This window comes from Chlorocebus sabaeus, chromosome 7 (assembly GCF_047675955.1).
Source record: "Chlorocebus sabaeus isolate Y175 chromosome 7, mChlSab1.0.hap1, whole genome shotgun sequence".
Taxonomy (NCBI): domain Eukaryota; kingdom Metazoa; phylum Chordata; class Mammalia; order Primates; family Cercopithecidae; genus Chlorocebus; species Chlorocebus sabaeus.
In genome coordinates, this window is record NC_132910.1 from 2,767,878 (window position 1) to 2,788,879 (window position 21,002).

The following is a 21,002-nucleotide window of genomic DNA, read 5'->3' on the forward strand; positions in this document are numbered from 1 at the left end:
GATGATGCCATATTAATAATAGGAATAGTTTATAAAGATCCCTGATGATGTAACTTGTAGAAACAGTTCCTACAAGCACTAAATGTTTTGTTTTATTTTGTTTTTACTACATAATCTGATTAAAAACAAAGGTGTAAATAATTTTACTTTCAACCTGGAAAATAATTATTAGTTAACAAAATATAGTAGGGTATGTTTTCACATTTGCTTATAGCAAAATGTTTTTGTTTCTGAAACAAAATAACCTTTTAATATTGTAATAGGTACAGCTGCCATTTATTTAGTAGTCACTAAGTATCAGACACTGTATTAAACACCTTCCAAACAATCCTCATAAAGAAAAATCAATCCTCACACAAAACTTAACACGTTAATAATTATTATTTCCTTGAAAAAATAAAGAATTGGAGTTTGGAAAGACTAAGAAATTTACCCAGATCATATAACTGCTGAGTGTTTGGGCCAAAACCCAAATTCTGACCGATCACTTCAGAACAGGAGAATTGCACCATTAGATATGTTGGTTTGAAAGATGAATCACTAGAAAAGAGTTTCATGGGAAAAACAGTATGTGTTTTCATTTCAGGATATTGCCAAGATTAATTACCTTAGAAAATGTTCAGAAATTACCTACAAACTCAGTGAGCTCTTCAAAAGTATTTCAACAGATAACTTCTATTTAAAATAAGTACTTTGAAGGAATGAATGATAGAAAACTTCTGCCTGGAAAAGTTATGATAATATAAAGTAAAATTTACAATCAAAAGAAAAGGATATAGTCAGTAATCTCACATGATATTCACAGTAAAACATTGCTGTCAATCAAGTTTTTCTACTATGGATGGCACTCCAGTTTACTCATTCCTGGAGGAGAACAGTGTATCTCGAAAGCTGAAAGGGAAAGGAGGAAAGGGGAATGCGTGAGGGTGCTCTGTTGTTAGAGATAATGTAAATTAAACCAATATAATTTGGTGGCTGCCAAAAATACGAGAACGGGTTGCAGTTTTTTAAAATTATTTTCTATTAATTTTCTTTTGTCATTTGTGATAACATGGATGAACTTGGAGAACATTATGTTAAGCAAAATAAACCAGGCACAGAAAGATAAATGCAACATGTTCTCACCCATATGTGGAAGCTAAAAAAGTTTGTCTTACAAAAGTAGAGAATAAAATGTTACTAGACATGAGGACAAGGCAGGGACAGAGAAGCATAGCTACAAACATACAGCTACGTAGGAGGAAAAAGTTGTACTGCACCATAAGGTGACTATAATTAACAGCTTATTGAATATTTTCAAATAGCTAGAATTGTGGATTTTGAGTGTTTTCAACATACATGATGAATATTTGAGGTGATATATATGCTAATTACAGATTTTATCACTGCATCTTGTATACACAACACACTCTATGGCATAAATACGTAAAATTAGTATATGCCAATTAAAAACAAACTCAAATAATAGTAAGAACGTTACATTTTGATGATATTCTTGTTGACTTAAAAGCATTATTATTTTATGGTTATTTCTGAAATCTTATAATCTTGAAATAGGCCAAATATTTTGATTTAAAATATCAGAAATTTATGGCAACATAACTTTAAATTGTATTATTCTATTAAAATAAGAAGTACCCCAAAAGTTGATTAAACGTATTTTAAATTATTTTCTCCATTTCTCCCTTCTACAAACCAGTGTGGAAAATATAGCAGAGTAATATGTATGAGACCCTACTCCATCTATTTCTAATGTTTAGCGTGACAGAATCTGCCATTCCCCAAACATACATTACAGAATCTAGAATACTCTTGAATTCCCTTTACAAGGAATGAAATTTCTCTTAAATGAAAGTAGATTCTCTCTACAGCTAAGCTAAGCCTTTATTTTACCTCTGAGAAATAAACTGGCTAAAGTAGAAACGTTAATGCTAACAAAACTGGGTTACAGTGTCAGTCCATTGACATTCAGGCTCCCCTGTAGTCATGTTGTTGCCACATAGTGGTGACCTACTAATTAATTTTCTTGTTAGATCACAAGGGAGCACTTAGGGAAGAGCTGTAGTATTTTGCTCCTCCCTACCCAGGACAAATAAATGAGCGCTCATGGATTATTTTTAAGGCTTTTAACAAATTCATTTGAGACATAATTCCATACTGAAGTAGACTTTTCTTTTAGATTTCGTTACACTGTTAGAATTTTTTATTGACAATAAGACAAAACTCTAAATTACATTTAACCAACTCAAAACAAAAACCTGCCATACGTATGTTTTGCCTTGGTCTTATCTTTGGCCTAAAAAGAATTGTAAAAAAATGGAATTATCTTCTTGCCCAGATGAAGGCAGATGGTACTGAGTACATTTAGAACTTCCAGCAACAGTGTTCTATAGCATTAGCAGTAATGTACCATTTGCAATCTATTGTCTATTTAAATCTATTTAATTTACATTTAACAAGACATCTCTTATTCTTGTGTGTTAATTAAAGAGTTACTGACTATTACAAGGATACTAATTGAAATGCAATAAATAAGATAACTGAGTTGGTGTATAATTAACTGAATTTACATAAGTAATAAACACCGTACTGCAGTCTTCTCGAATGGAGTTGAACTAATGCTGATAGTCATCTTATACAAGAAGAAGTGTCTAGGCATTTAATTAACATAGAATAAATGGCTCTGACAGATTAATTGTGTATATATATTTAAAAGTAACTGCTAAAGGAATAATGTAACCACACCTTATGTGGTCTAACATTATGGGGATCCCTATTACATTTTTAGTACTTTTTTTCAGGAAGAGAAATAGTCCAGATTACAGGCAAAACCTAGCTCCTTATGCTTTGTAGAATTAGCTAATTTTTGTGTCCTCAGTTTACCCTGCATAAGCCCCTTAACAGTCTAACTCATAGATGTTATGGTACTCAATTTCAGAAATGTCTCCATAGGACTTTCACTGAATAATTTCAACTTGCTCAGAAAACCCAGGTTCCTCCCAATTCCCTTCCTCAGAATGGGCCTATAAATTTATAATATCATTTAATAGAACATAATAGTTTATAATTGTTACGGAGTTTCAAAAATAATTCCTCTTTTTTAGTGCATATGAATCAGTCAGTAGAACACATTAATGTTTCATAAAATAAGTCTTAAAAGCTACGTTCTGTATGTTATTTTGGTGAAGTAGTATTCCTGGTTTAAGTAAATAGTTATAATATATTCTAAAATGAATACAGGTGGAAAAGCAATACAAAAGCTATAGTAAATTGAAGTATTTTAGTGTTTAGTGTGATAATAAAAAATAGTTTCTGCTCTGATATTTGTTATATAGATGTATGTTTTTCTCTTTGCCAAGTTGTGTATTTTCAATATGCTACATAAACAGAAGAATATTTCTGAAAACGTTGCTTTTGTTATTTTTTAGTAGCTTCTGATTCATATGTAAATTTTCTCCATTTAAGTTCTTCATGAATATTTTCTTTTGCTTTACTTAAAAGAAAAATAAGAGCTTTTCACCAAAATAAAATAAAATGTAACATTAAGACTGAATAACATTACATTCACAACCTCTTAAGATAAATTTAGTAAAAATTTAAAAATATGTATTTTCATGTAAAAGTACCTATTGAACAGTATAGCTACTGAATATACTCATGGTTTCAATAGCAAAAGCAATTCACTAGAAAAAGATGAGCCAAGATACTTGTTTTTAAAGAAATTACAGTACTTTGTAGACAATATTTAAAGAATGCCAGTATTACATACAGAAAAGGCATTTTTTTTAAGTCAAGCTTAAGACTACCAAAAGTTTCTGTTATTACCATTAAAATTATAAATGGGCTGCGTGTGATGACTCGTGCCTGTAATCCTAGCACTTTGGGAGGCTGAGGAGGGAGGATCCCTTGAGGTCAGGAGTTTGAGACCAGCCTGGCCAACATGGTGAAACCCCATCTCTACTAAAAATACAAAAATTAGCCAGGCATGGTGGCAGGTGCCTGTAATCCCAGCTACTTGAGAGGCTGAGGGAGGAGAACTGCTTGAGCCCAGGAGGCGGAGGTTGCAGTGAGCTGAGATGGAGCCACTGCACTATAGCCTGGGTGACAGAGCGAGATTCCATCTCAAAAAATAAATAAATTACTTAAATAAATAAATAAATAAATAAATTGTTACTGTGTTCACCTGACATATCACAATGCAATTAATAGAGCATTGTCCTTATACTATGTACAGTATATTTAATTATTAATAAAATAGTGAAAGACAAAACATGTATTTAAACAAAAACACATTAATGTGATCTCTTTCTTACTAATTTTTTCTTTCTTTTTTTTTTAAATCAGCATTTTCTCTGAGGACATTTCCTGCTATGGCTAATTATTTCATTAGAAAAAAAAGCCCTTGTTTGTTTATAGATTATTTATAAAGATTGATTATATAACTCTCCTATTATACAATACACAGATATGTAAATGTCTGAAAAAATTAGTATGGTTAAAAACAATCAGAGAGATTTGAAAATGCACATATATATTACATCTATGCTATCAGTAATTGGGATGGACTCCATAAAATTGAAGGTACTTCCCTCACAATACATACTTTATGCACTGTATACTTATATACATATGTATGTAATATATATATATGCATTTTACATCCAAGCTATCCTGTTATTGATTTTTCTTACTTGAAAGCTTGCACATACTAAGCCATGGGCTCTCATACTATGCTTCTACTCTTCATATATGTTCTGCTATTAAATTTATACTCAGGAATATTTTTCTAAGTTCACTAGAGGAAAATAAAATATAACATTTCCTAAATTTTAAGTTCTATTCTTTTCTTAACCTTTTGCCATCTGCTATGAAAGCTTGCAACTGCATAATGAATGATAGAGTAACAAACACTAACAGGAAGACTGAAAGCATGTTCAAAATTATAGAGCATTCTGTTAAACCAATTGTGATTCCCATTTGCCTTTATGCAATATTGGCACTTTCTGCTGGTAAAAAATGATTTCTACTCTGAATGATAAAATTCAATATGCCAATATTTCCTGGTGTTCAGCAAAGAACACTTTGCTTCCAGGTGCTCAGCCACATGAACATGGAGAATTTCTGTACCAACCTTTTAATTTGATACGTTAAAGTCTCCTCATTTACCTCACATTTTGTTCCTTTTGGAACACTGATTTACATTCTTCTTATTATAGATTGAAACGAAGTAATTCTACCTATTGTTTCTATGGCTGTCTCTAACTTCATTGTTCTGCCTAAGGAAAAAATGCAGCATTTCTCCTCACACTCATTTCCCCAGTAAGAAATGCTCTCTCTGAGAATCAGATATCAGCCTCTACATTACTTCTATTTTTCTATTCCAACACAGAAGACAGATGTTTTAGGGTGGACTCCCTGGGGACATACTCTGAGGCAGAGATTTGCATGCAGAAAGACTGTGAAGGCTACTCTCAAAAATAATCTCTGTGAGGAGTGAGGGAAGGAAATAGGATTATGGAGAGGAAAGAGTGCTGCAATGCAGTTCCAACAAAGACCTCAGCCTATCCCACAGCGAATTCTGGAGTTGGACCATTAGAATTGTCTGAGATTAAAGCATGAGGCTGGGCCTTTTCTTCCCACTTCTGAAGGGTCGTTGGACTTGTGCTCCCTTTCACCTTTCACTGAAGCCAATTCCCTGGAAGGGAATAAATTGTGAGGTGCCAAGAGCCAATAATCTTGGCACTGCAGTCGTAAGTGCCTTGATACCAAAGTCAAGTATCTTGGTGCTCTGCCAGAGCATTCAATCTCTATTGACTAGAAGTAAGTTAGGGTGGCTTACTCATATTTCAAATAACAATTTGCATTGAGATGGCACTGTAAAGACAGTGCTATTTTTAAATCATTAAACTATTTTAAGCCAAAAATATTTTTTTCGAAAGTAGTTTCAACCCATGTGTCTGCATGCATATAGATAAAGATAGATACAGATATGGATATTTCCTTCTGAATATTATGCTTGGCATTTTGAAAGGAATTTCCAAATTCAGATTATCACCAGTCATCAAATAACATTATACCGGATCATGTTCAGAATAGTTGATTTTTTTTCTAAATTACAGGTATTTTTGTTCTCAGATACTATCTTGATCAACCAAGGGTTATATTAAACATGAATTTTATTATGCCTTCATGACCTGACACATAAGAAATGTAAAATCTAAGATAAAATCTCAAATACTATTTATACCTCAATAATATATTGAATTAAAAAAGGCTACATTTAAAACACAAAAAATAATTGTTTTCTGAGAAATGTTTAATTGGAACCAAAATTGGGGAAGGCTAGGTCAATATTACAGGAGGAATCATAAACAATAGATTTAGTCTAGGGAATCTTATATACTCCTTTCTTTTTCTTTTTCTTTTTCTTTTTTTCCTTTTCTTGAGACAGGATCTCACTCTGTGGCCCAGGTTTGAGTACAGTGGCAGAACACATCTCACCGTAGCCTTGATCTCCTGAGCTCAAGCAATGCTCCCACTTCATCTTCCCAAGCAATTTGGACCACAGACACTCACCACACCCAACTAATTTACTCTTATTTTTATTTTTGTAGAGACAGGGTATCCACGTGTTGCCCAGGAAGCTCTCAAACTCCTGAGCTCAAGCAATCCTCCTGCTTCAGCCTCCTGAACTACTGAACTACAGGTAGGAGTCACCACACCCAACCCATAAACTCTTATTATTTGTGTTAAAATTTTATTGTAATTTCCAGTCAAAATTGCTGTGCTGATTGCACTCTGGTTAACCATAATTTCCTGGCATGCGTGTCTATTTTTGAGATCTATTGTTTTAAAGTGAGGAAACTTTATAATATGGCTACACACGTTTTGAGCATAGCTCTTGGATTTGCTCCATGTTATTTTCCTATTCCTGCATGCTTATAAAAAAGTGAGATCTCTACCTCGAATATTAGCAAAGTCCATCATTTACGTGGAATAAATCTAGTATGAATTAGTTGGTTCCTGGAGTAAGTGTAAATCCTGAATATGCATTCATTGTTAGTTCTTGCATTTATTTACTTTCAAATATTTATTATTCACCCACTTGGCCTCAGCCTGTAGGACCTTGCACATCTGCTGAGAATTTATACATTTCAGAAAAGGTAGTGAAACAGATGATTCATAGACTTGCTTTATTGAGGACTCAAATTAGAGTTGTTCATTATTATCTAGAAAATACAGAAATGTTATAAAGTATATATACTTAAGTAATATTTTTTAGAACCAAGTAATTTGTATTGTAAATTCACTTACTGTGTCATTCATTTTGGTTTGCAAAAACACTGAAACATTATACTAATCTGTGGTGGCACCTCACTCATGCAACTGCCCTGTATAAAATATACTAAAAACAAAGGCAAACAATTCCAGACCAATGGTGGTAAATGTAAGGTTTAAAATTGTGTCAAAGAGCAAAGCTATTGTTCGTTATAGTGGTAGGTTAAAGTTAGAATAGTTCCATAATTTTCTAGTCATTTTGGAGCAGTTATCTAGCAATTTACTGCTTGAATACTAAATTATCTCTTCTGAGAGCACCAGTCCTACTGAGCCACACCTTATAAATAGAAAAGCCACGTTCCTTCTAAATCAGAAATGTATTTATGTTTTATGATTACATTATGTTTTCACCAGCATTTATGAAACTTAGGAAATTTTATGTTCTTGTGAAATGTATACAGGTAACGGATTCATCCATCCTTTTCTAACTTTTGCTTTTTGTATGTAACATCAACTTAGGTGACACCATACATTTAAATATATTTTTACTTATATAGCAGTTATTATCCTAGCTTTAAGGAAAGGAAAAGCAAACAATATATGATTTTAAAAATAAGATTATAATGTTACCTTTTGCATTTTGAAAGACGTCATGTATGAGCTTTTTACCTGCCACAACGTCATCTACAATTGCTCTATTTAACACAAGGTATATCTGCAGTGGGAAAATTTGCACATTCATGAGTTATGCACAATCCTGTATGAAATGTTGAGACTACCTGTCTCATCTTCCAGAAAAAGCTGCAATAAGTTTACTCTCCTTGTCACCACCAGATCTGGAAAAGCAAATAAAAACTAATTCTTTTCAAGGGACAATTATGATGAAACAATGGATGAAATTTCAACAAATAAAATGTGCCGTTAGTGGGGTCAGGTATGGTGGTTCATGCCTGTAACGCCAGCACTTTGGGACGCCAAGGCAGGAGGACCACTTGAAGCCAGGAGTTTGAGGCCGAGCCTGGGCAACATAGTGAGACCCAGGTCTACAAGAAATACTAACATTAGCTGGGTATGGTGGCAAGTGCCTGTAGTCCCAGCTACTTGGTAGGCTGAGGTGGGAGGATTTCTTGAGCCTGGGAGGTGAAGCTGCACTGAGCAGTGAGCACCATGCCACAGCACTCCAGCCTGGGCAACCGAGTGTGATCCTGTCTCTAAAACAACAACAGAAAATACATCAGCTAAGAAAATATGCTGGCCAAGAAAATACTAATTATATCATTTTTTCTAAATATTATTCCTTGTTTTTTTTTAACATTCAGAAATAAGTAGGCAAATTTAGAGATGTTAATAAAAGTTACATATAATCCCAGCACTTTGGGAGGCCGCAGCGGGTGGATCTCCTGAAGTCAGGATGGTGGGTGCCTGTAATCCCAGCTACTTGGGAAGCTGAGGCAGGAGAATCGTTTGAACTGGGAAAGTGGAGGTTGCAGTGAGCCGAGAGCGCACCATTGCACTACAGCCTGGGTGACAAGCACGAGACTCTGTCTCAAAATAAATAAATAAATAAATAAATAAATGTTACATATACATATGCTTTGTGAATTTAATGTAGTTGAAAGTATTACATGTCGGGTAAGCATCATGTTACCTAGAGTGGAGAATAAGTTTACTGTAGGGTCCTATACTCATAAACAACTTCTAAAATAAACTATTTATTATAACTACTAATTATACAATATACAAACACATATAAATAAAGATAAAGATTCTGGTGAAAGAGAATCTTTGTACAAAACTTCAAATTATATAAACACAGTATGCTGTGTCTTCATACTGAACACAGTTGCATTTTAATTCTGGCTCTTTTAATTAAAACATTGGACGAAGTACTTAAACTTCTAAGTTTTGGGCCCAATTAAAAGGAACAATTACACATGCAATGCATAGGTAAGCTAGAATCATGTCCTTTTGAGTTTTGCTTGGTTTAATCTATTTGGAATTATCGTAAGTTGGACTCATGAAAACTTTTACCATAAAAAGAACAAAGCAGATCTCAAAGCTGAAAAACGGTATAAATTACAAAGTTATAAGGTGCCCACATTTGACTAACTTTAAATTAATCATAGGTTTGGCTTGAAAATATTTTTAGCATATTAAACTTGAACAAGACTTAGATGCTTTACAGAGACATAATAAAAGATGACAGGTTAATTAAATATTGGAGATGTGCCAAAACACAGATACCTCCTCATCACAGGGTTCAGCAGGTGCTTCCCTCCCAAGTGTTACATCTCAGTTGTAGGTAAGTTCACAAACTAATTAGGATCATGGATAGTAACTTAGTCAAATAATTTGATATTCACTGCTTATGAAACTGAAGCATAACACCGGAATGCAATGCAAATATTTATTAATAAAGTTAGCATTCACCCACACAACCACTGTGTTTATGCCTTTCTTTCAAAATTTCACTTAAAATCAGCAAAAGTAGCACAAAGGGAAAGAAAAGACACAAAACTCCATTTAGCAGAGAAGCAACCGAAAAGTAAATTAGGAGGCTATGACTTCCTAAGTTTCTAATAATTTGATGAAAGAGTTAATAAGGCAATTTCATTAACTTTGAATATTATTCATTTCTTGGTAATTTCATTTCATAAATTGATTAATCTAAATTATAATTATGCCCATTATAGTCTCAAGAGTCTAGGAAATTCCTAGTAATTCTCTAGTAATGCATTGCTGCATTGACTGGGTCAGATTATAATTTCTATATTTTCTTTTTCATCTTCTTCTACACCCCCGTCTTTCCACTAGAATAAAATTTTCTCAAGAACAGTGACCTTTTATGCTTTCATATGTCAATCAACTCTAGAATCAGAATGATTGTAGAGGAAACTCATTAAATATTTTTAAAAATTAATAACAAATTATGCAAATTTATTGCCAATTATATCAGTGTATAATTTTATTTATATTATTTTCATTTCTTTTTTTTTTTTTTTTTTTTTTTTTTTTGAGACGGCTAGTTTTTTGTATTTTTAGTAGAGACGGGGTTTCACCGTGTTAGCCAGGATGGTCTCGATCTCCTGACCTTGTGATCCGCCCGTCTCAGCCTCCCACAGTGCTGGGATTACAGGCTTGAGCCACCGCGCCTATTATTTTCATTTCTAATAAATAACAAATTACATCAACTGAATTTGAAGTATGTTCATTTTTTATTGTACCTAGCTTAATCACTGAAGGGATTTCAAACACAGAATTTCTTGAACATCTTATATTTTTGTGGATTTTTGGTGAATTACATACACAAACACACATTCTAAATACCAAGTATATTTTCCATAGAAGTTTTCTTTTTGTTCTGAAGCAAAGTTAAGTCTCACTTCAGTGGGCCCATACTATACTAATGTTTCTGTATTAATAGGATTACTTTAAAATAATCATTAAAAAGAGTAAATCGCACACACAAAAAATTATATTTGGTGTTCAGAATTTCTCCACTCAAAGGCATGCATATTTTATAAGGAAATTCTAACAACGCTAGTATTAGAGAGAGAATGATGACTCTGCTTGACCATGTGTTACTAGACAAATGTAACAGTTTCGATTCCAAAAATGGGGAAATGCCTTCGAGCCAATCTGAGGGAAATAATAATTTGGAATAATTTGTGATTAATTTCTATTTGTCCACCTCTGAGTATACTATCAATTTTGTGGTTAAAGGGCTATTACAGAAAAGAGGAGAATGAAGTAACATTCAGCAGGTGCTAGGCAATATGTGCACACAATGATCATCAGAGAACCACCTGGGTTTGTCTAACTCCAGCCAAATCAATCTCTTATCCAACAATACAAAATGTGTCAGACACAGAGGAAGAGAGAACAGAGGATTCTGAATTAATCACTCCTAAGGCAGTGATATAAATAAACTATTTGGAATATCCATATCTATATATTGAAACCTATCTATATCTATATCTTTTCATATATGTGTAAATATATAAAAATCTATAGACAGATATGTATATCTATCTATAGGAATAACCCATTTTATATCTAGATCTATATTTCTCTGTCTGTATATTTCCAAAAGTTAGGATATTCTAAAAAGGATTAGCTAATCTGGGCGTACTGGATACAACCTTTCTTTTTTCCTTTCTTTCAGTGTTTTATTAAGAAGAAAAAACGTATTTGCCCCAAAGAACAACAATTAATAAGCTTTTATATCATATATGATCTTGTAACTGTTGTTGAACGTTGTAAATGGTGGCTAAATCAGTGTCAAAAATTATTAATTTATCTGTTCAACAAATACACAGAGTTTATCTGTGTCCAAGACAGTTACTACTGTGTGGTAAGTGAGCTTAGATAATTGTGTCTCAATTTTTTCTCATCTGTAAAGTGGAAACAATAATAGTCTTCCTCAAGAAGTTTATTAGGAAAATGTAATGAGCTAATACATGATCAATTCTTATATGGATGTCTACCACTTAGAAAGTACTCACTACATCTTACAGATAATTCAGTAAAACTTTTTTGAGATCAAAAACAGATCACGTCAGGTTAAATCCTCTTATATTAAACACTGGGTTTCTAGCCAAACTATCTTAGTTTATTAGATACTATTTGGGAGGGCAGGTATTCGCTAGAGGTTAGAACATTTTATATGAAATAATCTTACTCTGCTAGACACTAGTTTTTTTTCGTCTTTGTCAAGGCATTCTTTAAAGTAGGAAAGATAAGCATGAAAATTTTGAAGACTATGGCTTTGCCATTTAAACACCTTTTATTTTTGTCTCTTCAATCAGTAAGTTTTTTTTTTTTTTTCCCCCAGGTCCTAGAGAGATAGGTATCACACATCTTTGATATCATCTTACAGGTTACAATGCTGTTTATAAATTGGAGGATCCCTGACAAATGATTGATTTGCCTAATGTATAGAAGGCATGAGAGGAGAAAACATATTATTAGGAACATGGATGCTATTTCAAGTTTCTAAATGGGTGTTAAAGTCAAGCAGCTAAATGTTTTCATCCTTGGTAAATAATAAGAGGTAAGAAACTTGAGATACAATAAAGTTTGATGATTTTGAATAAAAGTATGAAATTAACTGGCCATTGTATTACTCGGTTGAAAATTAAGATGCTGATTCAGTAATGTACCATTTAGCTCTAAGGTGTTGGTATGTGGTTTGTTGTACTTGCTCTAAGTCTGCTTTCACAATTGACTCCAAAAACATGTGGAATGACATCCATTACTATCATTTGTCAATCATTGTTTAAATAATCTTTGTAGAAAATTTAAAAAAACATAAAATATTCCAAATATTTTATATTTATTTAAATATTGCAAACCTTCTAATGCATTCTTGCAAATCATCTAATGGAAGTCACAGATACAAAAACTTACAACTGAACAGTAAGTTCAACTGTAAGAAAGAAATGTTTAATTATTTGGAATATCATTCTAAATTTCTGTTTTCATTACAAACAAAATAAATACTTTATCTTTCTAAAAAGGTGTCAATAAAAACCCCAAGTGTAAAATAGTTACATTATTAAAGAGTGTGAATCAGATATCAATTTTTTTTCCAAATTCATTATTAGAATTATATCTCCAGAAGAAATTGCGAAATTAGTATTTATAGATGTTTTCTGAATATGTGCAACTCCATTCCTCATTGTACAAATAAAATTGAAGAACAATAATTGGAAGAATTTTATTGAAAAATTAAGAAAATTTTATTAGAGGAAGAAGAAAACATTTTCCTCTGTCTAAAAACTTTATTTAGAAAATACACGTCAATTTAGTGTTCAAACCGATTTTATCACAGAGTATAGAAAGCAATCACCGTGTTTTAAACCATACTCATCCTTTCTTGGGAGCAAAATACAAAAAGAGTTCCATTTATAATTTATTTCTAATCGATTTGAATTGACAAGTAAAATTGAGAATGCAAATGTAGATAGAAAACCTAAAGAGAAGAGGAAAAGTCTCTTTGGAGACAGACTGTTTTTCTTGCCACTCAGTTAATATGTAAAGAAAAGGGTCTGAGTGACTTTAGGGTTAGAATGATTTATGGTGACTCATTTATTTTAATTACCCTCTAAAGTTTTGGATAAACACTCCTCAAACTCCTGTTCCTCTTGGTTAATGTACCTGTTACAAGAACACTGCATTGGAATTAAGTGATCAAATTCAGGGTGCTACAGTGGATAAAACTGTAAACTGCTTTTGGATTTCAGGAGATACAAAACCACCTCATTTCCCTTGATGTCATAACTTTTTATTTAATTTTTAAATTGAAAAATAATAAATGTATATATTTGGGGGTATATGTGATAATTTGATATACTTTCATATAATTTGTAAAGATCAAAGCAGTGTAATTGAGATACCCATCACCTTAAGTATTTATCTTTTTAAAGTTAGAAACACTGAAATTATTCTCTTCTAGATATTCGGAAATACACAACAGATGATTGTAAACTGTAGTCACCCTACTTGTCTATTTGATTCATGTCCCTGCCACCTATAGTTTTTACAGTAGACCTTATCTGATGCTGAAGAAATAATGTGTGGAAAGTTAAAGACAAAATAAAATTATTCTCAGTTTAAGATAATGAGAATCAACTGAGATTTCAGAAGGATACTCGGCCATGGAGAATAAAACAATAAAAAGTAAACAAGAAAAAGAGAGAAAAAAAAAAAACTCATTTGTTTCAACAATGTAGAAGTTTTAAAATTTAATTTTATTGCTTAGAGTGAGCATCTGAACCACAAATAATGGTCATTTATTTTTAGAAATTGTCCAGGATTAGACATAATCATGCCTTTATGTGCTTCAAAATAGTCTTATTCCCCCAAGCAATCATGCTGAATGCAAAAGCACACCATCGTATGACATATTTACCTGTCTACTGAGCTTCCCAAGTGTGTACTCATATTCCCTAATGTAAGATTAAAAAAAATTTTATAAAAACATTTCAACGTCCTACACATTTCTAGTTTCTCTTAGGTGTATAAACATTAAATTTCCCTAGTGCCTCTCACATTTCCAGATCTTATTCCGAAAGAGTGCACAAACTAATTAAGAAAAGTGAATTTATTAATAAAGGGTATTTTTTATTAATACACATAAGCATAACTTTGTAAAAAATAGTTTGCTTAGACCATATAAAAAGCTCTGCTAATAGTAACATCTTACACATTGTTGGTAACAACTGCTTAAATTTGGGCAGATACATTTTACTTATTTACTTTAAAAATTTGTGTCACCAGGACTTTAAATAACTAATTTTAAGTTGTCATTTAAGAATAGTACTTTTTTATTGCTTCTCATAAGGTGCTTATTACATTTCTTTAAGAATTTGAACTATTTCTGTAGCATATGCCAGCCCAGTGATACAAGTCCTTACATTTTAATAATTACAGCTTTAGAATTTGCAATCTATTGAATAGAACTACTCAATTTCTTTAAAAGAGTATTTATTATTCCCTATTCCTCCAGATGAGTTTTACTCTGTACTTGTCAGGATCTAGGAAATAGTTCAATAGGCTTTAATATATACTGGATTAATTTATAAGTCAAAGTCATATATATTTTCATCTCTACTACATGAACCAGCTCTACACCTTCAACTGTCCCTTCTGAAACCATGGGCTCGTCCCCATGCCCCTTGTAATTCCTAGTTCCCTTGTCTCGTCCTCTTTCTCTCAGAGGATGCTGGAAATTTATTTTTGAAGTAGGGAACATCACTCCATTTATTCAAGTAGTTATTTATTTTTAATTTTTCTTAACAGGGTTTCATAATTTTCTTTAAGTCTTTTGTGTCTCAAGTCAAAAATATGCAAGTATTTAATGCTTTGTATTAGTATTTCAAATAGATTTTTTTTCTGAAATTTATGATTTATTTATTTATTTATTTATTTATTTATTTATTTATTTATTTGCTGTCCAGCACTAGAATGAGCAGAGTTTGTTTTGAGGATTTATTTTAGAATCTCATTTTTGAGCAGGTAATTCTCTGACTAATTTTCTTGAGTATTTTAGTTATATAAACATTTCCTCTGAAAATACTGATCATTCTATTTTTTCTTTACTATCTTTGCTAAACATATATATTTTAAAATCTAATTCCTACAGAGTCTGGGAGTCTACAGAAAGGAAGAAGCTCCTTGTAAGACTTGAAACCTTATTTTTCGTAATTGTAAGGGGTTGAATTAAAGACCCTTTAAAATGATGGACTCAGGGTTCAGGAAAGTAACATTAATTCAAATATCACCTATCCAAAAAGTGGAAGATCAGAGAAGGCCTTCAAAACACAGACCAAAATCCCTTACCGAAAAATAAACCAATGCCATTTTAACAAATCAGAAAATGTGCATAAAATAAAAACTGAATATGCTAATATCTAGTGGATGTTTAAAACAGAAAATATTCCTTAGTTTTCTTAATAGAAAGTAGTATTGGATCAATTAAACAGAATCTAATTAGCAGAAGCATATTAGTGGCCAAGTCATTTGCATTTCCTTACTGAAAATGCAAATGAAGTGTGTGTGTGTGTGTGTGTAAGATTTTGGAAGATTAAAAATTAAAATGCCGTTCAAACATCCATTTTATTTTCAGATATTGTGCATTGACATGTGCCCCTGCAAACCTCCAGGGGTATTTATGGGTTACGTGATGACAAAGAGCTCTTATACAACTTAGTATGAATGGCAAAAAGGCAGGTGACTAAAAAGAAAAAGAAAAAAAAAAAAAAAAGACTGAACATGACAAATATTGAAACAGTCTTTCATTGTCTGAGATGAAGTCCGAGTTCTTGTCCTACTTCCAAGACGATTAAGTAGCACGGACACAAAGGTAAGATTAGAGTGAATGTTTAATAAGCAAAAGAAGAAAGCTCTCTGCCCGCAGAGAGTGGGTCCCCAATGCGAATACCCATTATGAGGCTGGGGTCCAGGGTTTTTATGGACTGGTAAGGGGAAGGAATGTGCTTAGTCTGCGAGCTGTCTTGGCAAACACGTGACTCAACTTGACAGTGGACTTTGGCCCTGGACCAATCAGGAGCTGAAATGATACTTCATAGATTCTGCTTAGCTTAGCTCACATCCTATGAGAAGCTGAAGAGAAAGCTTGGCCTGGGACCAATCAGGGGCGGAGGTGATGATTCATAGATGCTGGGCTTATAATCCTAATAAAGGAGAGTGCCCACCGGAATCCACCAGAGCCCACCATGCCCATGCCCAGAAAAAAAGAAAGTTTTCCTGGGAGCACACTGACTATACAAAGAACAAAGGCACCCGGCGTGGTGGCTCACACCTGTAACCCCAGCACTTTGGGAGGCCGAGGTGGGCAGATCAGGAGGTCAGGAGATGGAGACCATCCTGGCTAACACGATGAAAACGGTCTTTACTAAAAATACAAAAAAATTAGCCGGTCGTGGTGGTGGGCACCTGTAGTCCCAGCTACTCGGGAGGCTGAAGCAAGAGAATGGCGTGAACCCGGGACGCAGAACTTGCAGTGAGCTGAGATCGCGGCACTGCACTCCAGCCTGGGCGACAGAGCCAGCCTCTATCTCAAACAAATAGACAAAAAACAACACAAAACAAAAACAAAAAACAAAACAAAAAACAAAAGACAAAGGCAGTTCTATGACCGACCTTGTTCCCTTATCTGACTGAGCTGGAGGTTTGTGCAAGTTTTTTTCCAAAAGGCCCAGAGGATTTCCTATCTATTCAGCCATGGGCATGTCTCCAGGCACAACACCCTGTGCTAGTTCCCTTATGGGTCCCTGAAGCTTGAATTTTTTCCCAGGTTGCTTTTCATGTTATGGTAGGATGAGGCACTGACCTTTGGGCGGGGTGGGGGTGGGGGGAGGGAGTAGGGGAACTCTCTGAGACCCTTCCCTTGTTATCTATCTAAGGCAAGCTAACTAACTCCTTTCAGTATGATTAGAGACAAACTCACATGTGATTAGTTTACATATCTTCCTTTAGGTGAAGCTGCTTCTCCATGTTGGCTCTACCAAACTGTGCAAACTTTATGAGCTTCCTTTCAAAAGCAGATCTGTTTCCAGTATCTACTGGTGTTTGTACTTGACAATTTAAACACCTGAACTGACCCAGAAGTTTTGACAAACAAAGCCATCTTACCCTTAGCTTTCATTCACCTTTACTCTTTTACATTGTCTATTAAGTGTTCTCTTGTCAGCTGAGAACAGCATAACCAGGCCCATGATATTCGCTCTTTGAACCTAGTCATAGACCAAAATATTTATCGATGTCTATTATTTAACACGATACAAATTGCTGGAAATAGAAACACAAACGAAATCACCCAGTCCTCTCCCATCTGCAGAACAGATGTTGTCAGGATGATTCCATATGGAGGTAAGTAAAGCAGATGTGTCCTTGTTTCCTTGATATTTTTTTTGTTGTTCAAAGCACAATAGCATATCTCAAATTTGCCTTCAGCATTAATGTCTTGAAACTTTTTTACTTCTTTATCTAATGGTGGAGTGGGAATAGAAAGACATTTAATGCTACTTTGTTTAAAAGGTAAAATAATTAAAAAATTTTTTTGAATTCAGGTAAACAAAAAATAATTTTTTAAAATTCAAGACAATTATCTGATGATACACATTTTGGATCTAAAGAGATAGGAGAGAGCATTTAGTGCTCTACACAAATATTTCAGATGAGTGAATATTTCAAATGAATGGGTCTTCAGACCGAGACTTGGAAACACTTTGTCATCAAAGACTCACAATGAAAGATCTCATGGATAGCTTACATTTCTCAAATTTAATATACCTTTCATGTCATGTAACCTATTTGTCCTTCTACATTGCTTCATTGAATAGTGAGCTTGAATTTAAGTCCTGAAAAAGAAAATAAATGCACATAAAGTGTGTATGTTGTACAGTATCTAGAGATAGGGTCTTCAGGAATAACTTCAAATATCAATTTCATTGTGTATATCTTTCTATTACAACTCATACATATAGCAGCAATGTTATTAGGTGCAGTACAATTTAATAAGAACTCTAGTTTAATTACTAGACTCAGATACAGGCAGCTATTTACTTAAAAAGTAAGAGTCCACCAAATGAAGAGCCTCTCATCCCCCAAATGAAAGGATAATCAATATAAAAGAGGGTAGAGGAGCTACCTTCAAATACATTCAACAGAATATGAATCTCATATACTCCCTACTTCCATTTGCATTTCTCATAAGTACTTTTTCTTGTTTAAATCTTAACAAGCACTTCAAAAACAAAGACTTATTTCTCAAGCACTTTAAATATTCTACTCAACATGGCTTAGACTCTGACTTACGTACTCTTTATCCAGAATCCAAGCTCAAGAAGTAGTCCTAATTTAAAATATATTAGAATCATGGTAGTTGTAAAAGAACTGTGACAGAAAAAAAGAGCTCTTAAAATTAATGTTTAGATGTTTACCAAGATCTTTCCAGTTAATTACATTGGTGAGTAACATGGTCAAGTATGTCATTGGGGCTTGGAAATACTCTTTTCTTAGAGGCAAGGGCAACAAACAATTGCTAATACAATCTCCCATAGTAGCAGAGGGAATATTTGTTGACATCTTGAACTTCTATATGAAGGCAACCTCAAAGATGCAAGAAATCAAACAGCACTGTTTTTTTAAGTCTTTCTGGAAGGAGTCTACTGAGCAATGAAATCCAAACACCAAGAACTTGGTCAAATAAAGCACTCAGAAATGAAGAATCCTGTTAAAGAAGGAATAGAAACATTACATTTAAGTGTGGAATCAAAATGAGATAGCTGTATACACTGAGTTTATAATCCATAATTTAAAGGCTACAGCCACAACAAACTAAATTAATAATATAATATTAGCAAAAATACAGAAGGTAGAGGAAAGGGAAGTAGGTAGATATGTAATTATACTAATATCATTTTCTATAGGTGAGTCAATCAATGTAGTTTTAAATTAAAATAATGTTAAAAATGACTCTAATGTTTTCCATAATCTTTTTTTTTTTTTGAGACAGAGTCTCATTCTGTCGCCCAGGCTGGAGTGCAGTGGCCTGATCTCAGCTCACTGCAACCTCTGCTTCCCAGGTTCAAGTGATTCTCCTGTCTCAGCCTCCCAAGTCGCTGGGATTATAGGAACATGCAACCACACACTCGGCTAATTTTTTGTATTTTTTAGTAGAGAAGGGGTTTCACCATGTTGACCAGTCTGGTCTCAAACTCCTGACCTCAGGCCATCTGCCCACCTTGGCCTCCCAAAGTGCTGGGATTACAGGCATGAGCCACCAAGCCCGGCCTTCCGTAATCATTTATGAATAGCTTTAAAGATTTACTTTCAATGTAATATTTATTGTAGATTAAAAATATTTACCTTGAATTCAGCGTATCATTTAGTTTCACTTTACTTTTACTTGTTTTACTTTGAAGCAAATATATTTTCATTAAAAATATTATATATAATATATGCTTTACATTTTAAAAAATCATTTATCTATTTCCCTGTTTACTTACAAATCCATATAGTTGAGGTGGCTAATTCAGTACCAAAATGTATGTTACCCTTTCCAAGGTATACACATGTCACTGGAAGTAGCTGCCTATCTCAGGTCTGATTGTCTCACCCCATCTCCTTTCATGTAAGTATGACCATTTGAATATTTCTCACTGAATGAAATGTGAGCTGAAGGGATGTATGACACTTTGGGGCCAATGCTCTTAATTATTTTCAAGCTTCTTTTTCTCATTTTAAACTCACTTATTTTGACATTGGGAATCCCAAGTGGATCTCTTACATTAAAATGAAAAAGGTTGCTTATGCAGTCTATGAATATTATGCCACTGGGAAAATTATTTCTTAAGTTATCTAAACAAAGTAGCTACTGATAGTAATATGATTTCCATGTAGCAGAACTATAGTATGAAGATCTGCTGCTTGATCTGACATAAGTTCTGAATTTCAGGTCTTGTGACAACTTTATTCTCACTGTAATTAATAAAATTGCAATCTGTTTTTTTCCTTCAGTCTCCACTGTTTAGTTAACATAAGATAGTCCCCGAGGGACTGATTATCCTTGAAAATGGAAAGAAGGGCATCCCTGAGCTTCCAAAGCAGAGAGCCAGATGCAGCCAGCCTTCCCTTTGATCATTTTATTTCAATTTACATCTTCATTCATTCTAATGAGTCCTAAAATGAGGATATGAATGTATGGGTTTCCAAATAATCCATTTTTATAACATCGGTTGAGCAATCTCTGCTTTTATTGTAAAATATTAGCATTTTATTAAGTTATACTGAGTGTGTATTGATCAGAATAAAATTTGTCATACTAAAATATAGAAATTTATGATATTATTAATAAATACACAGGTTGAATTAGACCAAAGTATGTTATGTATATGTGGAATTCTGCATCTGTATTTTACATTGCTTGAGATCTCACATAGTAAATTTCTATATTTGGGAGAAGATATGGTAAATGTGGAGGCCAGAATAATAAACCCCTAAAGACGTTCAAGCACAAATCTCTGGAAACTATGTATATATTACCTCACAGGGCAAAAGAGTCAAAGGGTCTTTGCAAATGTGAATAGAAATATGGATTTTGAAATGGAGATTATTAGGATGGGCACAACCAATCTATTCATATAAATGAGTCTGTAAAAGTAAGAACCTGGCAGAGGTTACAGTTAGATGTGACG